This window comes from Tachysurus vachellii, chromosome 1 (genome assembly GCF_030014155.1).
Source record: "Tachysurus vachellii isolate PV-2020 chromosome 1, HZAU_Pvac_v1, whole genome shotgun sequence".
Lineage (NCBI taxonomy): Eukaryota > Metazoa > Chordata > Actinopteri > Siluriformes > Bagridae > Tachysurus > Tachysurus vachellii.
Genome location: NC_083460.1, coordinates 26,460,091 through 26,469,612, shown reverse-complemented (window position 1 = coordinate 26,469,612; position 9,522 = coordinate 26,460,091). Strand labels below are relative to the sequence as shown.

Here is a 9,522-nt window from a genome sequence, read left to right as displayed (position 1 = left end):
ATGAATCAAGTTGAAAAATAGCAAATTCACTTGTGCTGTTTTTTTAAGCTCCACATTCAGATTGATTCTTTATGACAAGGATGATTTTACCACAGAAAGCCTTCTTCCATTTCTTTAACACTGCTTTTTTCTGTTGTTTTAAAATTCATGTGCTTAATGAGCATGTTGGCTAAAGGTCAACACTGTGTGGGTGTAACCTGGTTTATGTTCAGGGTGGGAGGTTTTAAGGTAGTGAACCGAAAGGAAGAGCTTTTTCTATATAGCAATCTTTGTTAGGCTAAAATAAATAAAACTTTCAAAAAAATGAAAGATTAAATGCGAAGCTATATAACTAATATGTATTAACATGTTTCATAGATCTTTTGTTTCAAATGTGAATGTGACAATGGGTCCGTCCTAAACCTCTACTCACCCTCACACAAGCTGCAGGTCATTTTCATAGCGGCTCAGCACACACCTATAGAGTAGGTGTTTCTGAACATTCTACACATTTCAAACAAAATTCTCATTCAAGTCATTTACATTTACATTTATGGTATTTGGTTAGGGGAAGTCCATTCCACCACCTCTTTGCCAGAACAGAAACGAGTCTTGCTGTATACCTACCTCTTACCCTAAGAGATGTTGGGACCAGTCGAGCAGTGCTGGTAGATCAGAGAGAGCGAGGTGCAGTGAGAGCTTTGAGGTAAGAAGGAGCTGGTCCATTTTTGGCTCTACTACTGGAAGCCAGTGGAGGGAGCGCAGCAATAGGGTGTTGCTTGTGAACTTTTGAAAACAAGCCGCGGAGCTGCATTTTGGATCATTTGCAGAGGATGATTTACGTTCATAGGCAGACCTATATGTGACAAGAACAATCTGAACAAGCACCTGAGCAGCTTTTGTGAATAAATGCCTGAATCCTTCTATTGTTGTAGAGAAGAAATCGTGCGTGTCACATTATCAACATATGAGGAAAAAGCCAGTTGATTGTCCATTGTTGCGAGCCATATCCAAGGTTGCGAGTCATGTCAGAAGGTTTACATTATTTATATGCATAAGAACTTTGATAATGGTCGGCTGTGGTTTCCATCACTGTAACAAAATCACAAGATTCACAGATTCTCTGGCTATGATTCACAGATCTCTGGGATCACCGGTCCTTAGTTTGACTCTAAATGACTGATCTATAAAAACCAGGCCTGCGTTTATTCCCCTGTGACCTGCTCTAGTTGCACGCTTGTCCAAAGTCCACTTCATTAGTTGGCTGAGATTCTCCATTTGATGTAAAATGGACATCATTCCTCTCTTGGCCTCGAGCCAGCAGAGAGGGAGCTACTTCAGTGGCCCCTTTCCCCATCAGCCTGACAGCCTCAGCAGATGATGATAAATGTAGAGGTGGAAAAGCAATTACTGTAGTGAGGTGCACTTAGGCTGAGAGAAATCAGAATAAACCAATGTAGAGCTTTGACCACTAAAGTCTGAATGTGCTTTACTGGGAGTACTGGGATGCTTCTGTACCTAGATGTAGATAGATAGGTGTTTGATCACATTTTTTCCCCAGTAAACAACAACTTTACATTTAGCTCATTTAGGAGCTTTAAAAATATGTTCACAAAGTATTTAACAGACCTCATAAACAATGACAAAAATATGTAACATAAACAAAACAGGAGAAAACAAACAAACAAACAAACAAAAAGTCATAAAATCATAATATATGAAACATAAAAATGAAAGGAATTGAATAAAAGCATATTTTAAGATGTTTCTCCATTGTGTATTTATCTGACTTTAACATATAAGATTAAAAAGAGACAAATGAATGCACCATGAACTGAAGCACATTGCCAGTGTGTTATTCCAGTGGACAGAGTTGAGACCGATTATGTGTCTGTCCCATTCGCGGCTGATAGAAATGTGGAAATAAATTTATAATAAAATATAAATTAAAGGATATTTAAACAGTTATTACCAAAATATGGTAATAATATCTGTGGTAGAACATGTTGTGTGATTGTGAAGCAGGACTATTGGGATATCCCCATTAAGTCATTAGATTAGAAGAGGTCAGTACTGATATTGGGTGAGGAGATCTGGTGCACAGTTGGTGTTCCAGTTCATCTCAAAGCTGTTCTCTTCTACTCCAACCTTAACACACCATGACCAAACATGCTGGAACAGGTTTGGGCACCTTAGTTCTAGTGAAGGGGAATTGTACTGCTACAGCATACAATTGTGTGCTTCCAACTTTGTGGTAAGGCTTTGGGGAAGACCCAAATATAGGTGTGATGATCAGGTGTCCACAAACTTTTGTTCACTGTGTATGTTTTAACACTTTTTTCAGTGCATTCAATAGAGGTTTCTGGTTTTGGTGCATTGTCGAAATATAGTGATATAGCAGTATTATTGCTGATCTTGCTTCATCTGGCTCTCATTTTGTCCCTGTAGGAATCTCTTACATTTTGGAATTTGATCTTTTGCTGCACTTCCTTTTACACAATGACTGCAAAAAGATAAAAAATAAATACAGTGACTGAGTGCCAGCCAGCTCCATCTCCCTGTCTCTGAGTGGCCTGGCCTAAATGTGGAGGAGCTATATTCAGACGGCTGTGAGTGTGGGCGTTCAGTGAGAGAACGGCTCAGGCAGCGAAGTTGCCTACACACTCCTTCATTCTGACTCACTCTTCACAGTGGTACATGAGGACAAAAGTCAGGACCAGACGAGCTGAAAGACCAGACTGAGTAAAACAAAGTGTGAGCCGGCGTCACTTCCTCTATCCCTGAAGCCAGCTGCCTTTGCACACTACGATTTTAATCAAGCTCTCAGGTACGACCTTGCCATTCCTAACACGTTATCCTTCTAGATAATATTCGACCATGTAAACACAGCAAACACTGCTGTTCCTGTTTAATCTACTCCCTAGCAACTCATTGTGTTATGTATTATGACAGAGTACTTTACCTTATTGTTTTAACTTATTCAGCTCAAAGGACAATAAACGTTCTTTGGTTAAAGCCATTGTCCACAGTAGAGAGGTTGTTGTTCTCAAATCAGTATATGAATTATTGTTTTTTTTTTTTTTTGGTCTGAATATGACCTTGTTTCCATGCCTCTTTGTATTTGCTGTTTCTAGAGCTTGTTTAAAATAAATAAAAATGCAGTCAGAGATTTTAACAAATGTGAGATGAGTTGAAATTTAGTAAAGTTGCTACATGACTGAAAACGTGGAGAAAGGTTTGCAAAAAACCTGAAAATTGCAGTGGGCTGGATTCACATGTCTCAAATGATACGGCAGACCTAACTGTTGGGTGGGAATTAGCTAGGAATAATTAGAGAGACGATCTTGGGAAAACATAAAAATTGTTTTTTATATATGGCTTTTATATATAAAACATAAGTTGTATGTCCAAACTGAAAAACAGAGACGCCCACAATGAGCATGGCCCAACTAATCCTTCATGCACACTAGCAAGTCCATCTTGTTGCTTGTAGTTTGGCCATTGTGGCATCCTATTGTTGAAATGGTTGATATGACTGATTAATTTGGATGTGTTGAATACAGGGTCATGTGACAGTCAGGCAGCAACCACAGTACAATAGAACAGTACAATCAGTGTTTATCTCTGGTTTCTCTCAAACACACACATTTTCTAAAACATTTTTAGTGGTTGGAAAAGTGTTTCAGTATGAAGATAGAATTTGAATTGAATTTTTAAAATTTTTATCCGCATTAGAGATCCACCTTTTTGTGCTGATTAGTTGGATGCTGTTGAATTTGTCTTTCTTTTCTTCCATTTGAAAGCCTAATGTGACTCTGACCATGTGCCAATGCTAAAGTATTAACAATTACTACAATAAAACATTATTGGTTAAATCGCTGACTTTACCTTTAATGTGAAGTTGATCGTATCACATTGGATTGGTCTATTACTGTATCTTGAGACACAATGTCCAATTACAATCCTATTTATACAGAATTAGTCCTCTAATGATCCTATCTCTTTAGATATAGTTGTCCCTAGATTTTATAGTTAACCTGGTGAGCAATATCAGAAACCTCATGCCCTTTTGTTTCTGCAGACCTTTTTTCCTGAGATGTTGCAGTGCATGTGAATATAAGGTACAGAGTGTTTCTATAGCATGCACACTCCTGTCCTCATGCTGTCATTGTCAGCATTTCATCCGTGGGCGCCAGTAAATAAAGTCCGAGCCAACTAATTCCCTTGACATTTACACAGCTACCTCAGTGAGTCAGAGTGGATTGAGAAAGAGAGAACGAAAGAAAGAGATGCTATTAAGAGATGAATGGATCGGTTTATTTGCCTCTGGAGTGCATTGAAAACATGTTGATCCTGGGTGTGTGCTCGTGTGCGTGTGCTTTCTTTCTGATATTGTTCATGCTGGATACTCTTCCTCAGGTTAATCTCGGCTGCTGTAATCTCAACAAGATCATCAGTATCAGCACGTGAATGTGCATCTTAATGCAAGAGTATTAACTAGCAGGGGTGTGTGCAGGCGTATTATCTCACACAGCTCTGATGGAAAGCCACATACCCACTCCTCAATGGAGCCATTTAGATTTACAAAAAAAAACAAAACTTTTTTATATTTATATTAATAGAGCCAACAAGTGCTGGATTTACAGCTTCTTGATTTCCCCAAAACATTCATTCACGATACACACGTTAAAAAAATAAAGAAAGATATGGTAAGGAAATATGATAAGAAGTGTGCATGTGCTGATCCAGAAACATTTGCACCTCGGTCTCAGCCTCAGACATCACACCCATGAGCCACTGGTTGAATGTTTGATGCATATGGCACAGACATATGCATATCTGGGAACACTTCAAGTCATCTTGTGATTCATTGAATTCTACAGGATTTCTGAGAGACATTTGTATTGTGTGTTTTTTAACAGTCCTTCTGGTAACAAAGACATTGTGATGTTTTTCTTCCCTCATGCAAGAAGGAAGCTGTTGTGTTTACAGCTGTGACAATAAATGCTTATTTGGATCAGCTGAAGCCAGGGTTTCCCAAATTATGTGAAGTTCACAGTATAGACTTATTCATTTTTCTTAAACTTTTCTAAACTGAATGATCTATGGTTCAATCTATTTCATACCCAGAGACATGACACTGAACAAAGCGGACTGTGATTGGTTGCTTTACATGTTAGTCAGATGGCCAGTCTTTGGCCAGTAAAAGCTGCTATGGTGCCCAGACTTTCTGCCATCAATCTGAAGCTCTGGCTACATGAGACTACCAAGTTACTAACAAGTAGCTAATGTTAGGAGAAATTATTGAAACCAAGAAAACTAGGCTAAGATTTCTGTCAAGTTAGTTAATTGTCAGCTGCTATGTAATTACACCCATTAGCAGGATTTGCTAGCCAGGGTGTAAAGAAAGAAAACCCCAACCCTCAGATAACAATACAATGTTATTTTATTAATGTTATTACACTTTGTAAGAACAATGTTTTTACCCTTTTAATATTTTTGGTTTTTTTTACACTTTTTTTTACACGTTTTTACATTTGCAGTCCACATTATTTCATGTTAGTTAACAGGGGCTAGCTGTTTTGAAACTCAGTACCCATTTGATTTTCCCTTAAAGAGGCAGCTACTGATGAAGCTGACAAGACTACAATGTATTATTGCAGGCAGCTGTGGCTACTCACCATAGAAAGACTAAAAAAAAGTGTGATTCTGAAGGCTGATTACAGTAAAAAAAATTAATGTCATCTACATGTATTAAGTCACCTGATATTTCCATATGCCACAATATGCAATGTTTACTAAGAGAGTTTGCAGAGTTCGCCATCTTGGTCCTAGAGTAAGTAGAGAACGATCAGATCTGACATATAAAGAGCAGTGTGTTTTGCAGTACAAATTTACAAACATGTCAAATCCATCCTGCTCTTTTTCTGTAGTGGCATGAAACAGATCTTGTACGAAGAGGCCGTTGATTTAGTTACAGGAAGAAAAGGAGCCACTGTGAAATCCACTCACAGCGTACTCATCAAAGATGATATTCATCTGGCTTGCTGAGTCATGTAACAGACAACAATCCACCAGTCAGGGTAGGTCGTTCTTAAGAACATAACAATGTGTGCTCTCACAGAATGTCTCAAATAAATCAGCAACCAAGATCTGATCTTTAGAAAAATCAAGAGTTCAAATGAATGTCATGTGACTGGATGAAGTATTATAGTATTAATTCTAGTACAGTGTTTGGTATGTGTCTAAATAGAAAAAAGTCTCTTCTGTCATGAGAAAAGACCTCACAGGATATATGTTAGGTAATATAAGACCTTAATGAAGTTCTGTTAAATCTCCTCATTGTGTTTAAATTTACCTTTAAATTATTCAAATGATATTGACAGTGGAATTAATTGATGTAGCCTCCTACCCAGATGACTCTCTTTGCTTTCTTCTCTTTCAGATTGATAATGGATTATTCTCTCCCTGCGTTTATTTGACAGGAACCAATAATCTTTGGGTGTCTTGGCTTGATTAGCTCTGTTTGCAGTCAATACACTGGAGGAAGTAGAGATTATAATGTGAGGGAGGGGCCAAGAATTTTTAATTCTATGTGTGTTTTGCAGTCAGGTGTCCATAATTAATGTCAAAAACAATCAAGAAGATCTTCCTCGATGATAGAAGAAAAACCTGATTGTAAAGGTTGGTCTAAAAAAACAGTTTATATCCAAGTCCTAAATTCACAAAAATGTACTGAATCCACCTGTTAATCAAAGGAAAATGGAAGTCAGACTGGAAGTGCTACATAGAGGAGTTATGGTAAGGAGGTGAGTTAAGATGGAGGGCATTATTCAGAGAAGTAACCAACAGGCTATAGGGTTAATTCAAAAAGAACTGGAGAGATTCACAGCTGAATCATGTATACTCCATGAACACTGGGAGTGGTGAACCATGTGAAATCCTGGTTGGAGTTTGCCAAGAAACATGTTGCAGACTCTTCTCTGATTCTGAAACAGCACATTTGGTGAAAACCTAAAACGGCTTATCAGTTCTGCCACTGCTGTAGCTAAACCACCGAAGGAAAATAATCACTTACAAAGTTGGCGTGATTCAGCCCAAAGTGAAGTTACTGTTAACACCCTTATTTTCCTATAAAAACGTGTACAATATTGTTATTCTTACATTTAATGTAGAATGTCTGAGCCAGGTACTTTCTGAACCATCAGATACAGTTGAAGATAAGACAAGCTTTTGATAGCACTGTGGTATAAATAATGTTAGTTAAGGAAACCTATATGTAAAGCATTGCACAAAAACCTGTTTCACAACATGCTAAAACACAACATGGTTTAAAAAAAGCACAAAACAGGAAACTTGACAAAGGCCCCTGGATGTTGAGCTCAGTCTGTGTCACATCAGCAGCCTCGCTGAACTTCCTCCGTTTCTATGGTTCACTTAACCTCCCCATGGACACAGAGCACGATGCTGACAGCTCTGAGGGTCATTTCGAAGGACGGAGTGCATCAGGACAGCCTTGAAACCTGCAGAGCATACGCAGCACATTGCTTTATTACTACATGTTATTGATTGGAACAGATAACAGTATGATAAGAGTATGTTAGTTAGTTTTGTTATATCAGATTCTTCACAGCACAAGTCAGTAGGAAGATGTGATTCCAAGAGTGTGTTCATTTCATCAAAAAATTTAACCAGGTATCAACTAGTATTAGCTTCATTTCCAAAAATACAATTCACAAGACATACAGCAAGCATCTTCAAAAAGTATGATCTTCCTCTCTATGTCTTCAAAAAACATAGATAATTTTTTTTTTTGCTTTCATATTTGCTTTAGTATTTTATGTTTCATGTGCATTGGTTTTGGTCAAATTAATTTTGTGTTAAATATTAATGTTTATGCTATTTCCTGAGCTACAATTCTTTGCCCAATTAACGATGACTTAACTACTGTACTTGTTTCATGGTTCTCTAAAATTTTCTGAATCTTTTTTCTATACTGCTTTTTAGTTTGTGTTTCAGCTTTTTTTCCTTTGTACACGGTATTATTTAACGTACCACATACTATATTAATAAGTTTATTATAATTTGTTATTGTAACAAACAATCATAAAAATAAAATATGCATTAAAAGGAAATTTTTGGCCATACAACAAACACACCTTTTATAAAGCCAGGATGCCTGTATACTTACGTCGTCCCTCATCCTGATCAGCTTGAACTAAACCTCTCTGTGTCTCGCTTCCTTGAAGCCCCCCTTGACAGCTGTGTCAACAAGCATAAGGGTCTTGGCCTTAAACAAACCTTCAGGAGAGCCATTGTACATGCTCTCCCTAATATACTGCCATAATGTTTGCACAGACTCTACTCTAATGACAGCTGCTAAATCTGAAACCCACACACTTCATGAACAAGGAGCCTCGCAGGCACACTCTTCAATTTGTCGTCATGTTTCTTAACTAGCTCTGTCTTGTTTAATATATGTGGAACACTTTATTGGTTTTAATGAGCCTGGGGTCAAAGTCATTTCTTGGCTTAAGCTGAACAGTACTTGCTGAACTTTTGAGCCTCATGTAAATTAGATTTCAGTTAAAGAGTTAAGATAGAACTCTCCATGAGTTAAATGACAGTATTCTTTTATTTTCCCTGTGCATCAGGTGTTGAAAAAGAGCCACATGTGAACGCTAGGTTCTAGCTTTCATTAGGTACAACATCCTGTATACTATACTGTTATAGTATTTTTAATATATAATTAGAATTTACTAGAATACTAAACAATACTATCCAGTAATAAATATCAATAGTACTAGAAAAATAATTCTTAATTCTTTTGTTTTCTGATTTCCTGTAATCACATTTCCACTCTCAACATTAATATTTTATTGTTAAACATTGAACATCCTTTTAACATCCAGGGCTTTAGTTCTTGTAGCTGCTGTCTGTTATTTGTCTTTTGCTTGTACGGTTCCCTGTCTCTGGTTTCTACTCTGTCTGTTTTTCCAGCAGCACTGTTGTTTGGTGTCATAACAAACTGGCCTGCCCTCCATTCATGTCCCTTTCAGCCATGCTCGTTCACACACATCGGCTGAAGGCGACTGGCTGTTGCTCTGTTATGTGTTTTCCTTTCCTTTCCTTTCCTTTCCTTTCCTTTCCTTTCCTTTCCTTTCCTTTCCTTTCCTTCCCTCTCCTCTGAATTTCATCAGGCTTAAAGAGGTGTCATGGAAGAAGCCCGAGAAAGCAAAGTACTCCTTTTGTAATAAGCTTGTGTTACAGGCATGTGAGGCCTGATTGTGGCCCGGTCATGCTGGCAATGAAAAAGCAGAAAAATAGGGAGAGGTTGAAGATACAGGTGTTGATATGTGTGTGCAAATGATGAGGGTGTTGAGGCTGAAGCTGGAGCTGGTTCAATGAACCAGAAAACCTTCTAAAAAGCTGGCCACATTTACACCAGTTAAGGATCCAAGACATTACCTAATCAAATGTGGGAGTTTTCTAATCTACGTAAAACACACATACATATGGAGGATATTAGAAAGTACTTTGGCT

At 37.8% G+C, this 9,522-nt stretch overlaps 1 long non-coding RNA gene across 1 annotated transcript; it reads left to right on the top strand.

The window, feature by feature from the left end:
* The first annotated feature begins 2,518 nt into the window (after nt 1-2,518).
* LOC132852790 (uncharacterized) lies at nt 2,519-8,616 on the top strand. Its single transcript, XR_009649131.1, has 3 exons — nt 2,519-2,806; nt 5,913-6,062; nt 6,425-8,616. It is a non-coding gene; the product is annotated as an uncharacterized LOC132852790 (long non-coding RNA).
* Nucleotides 8,617-9,522: the final 906 nt, after the last annotated feature.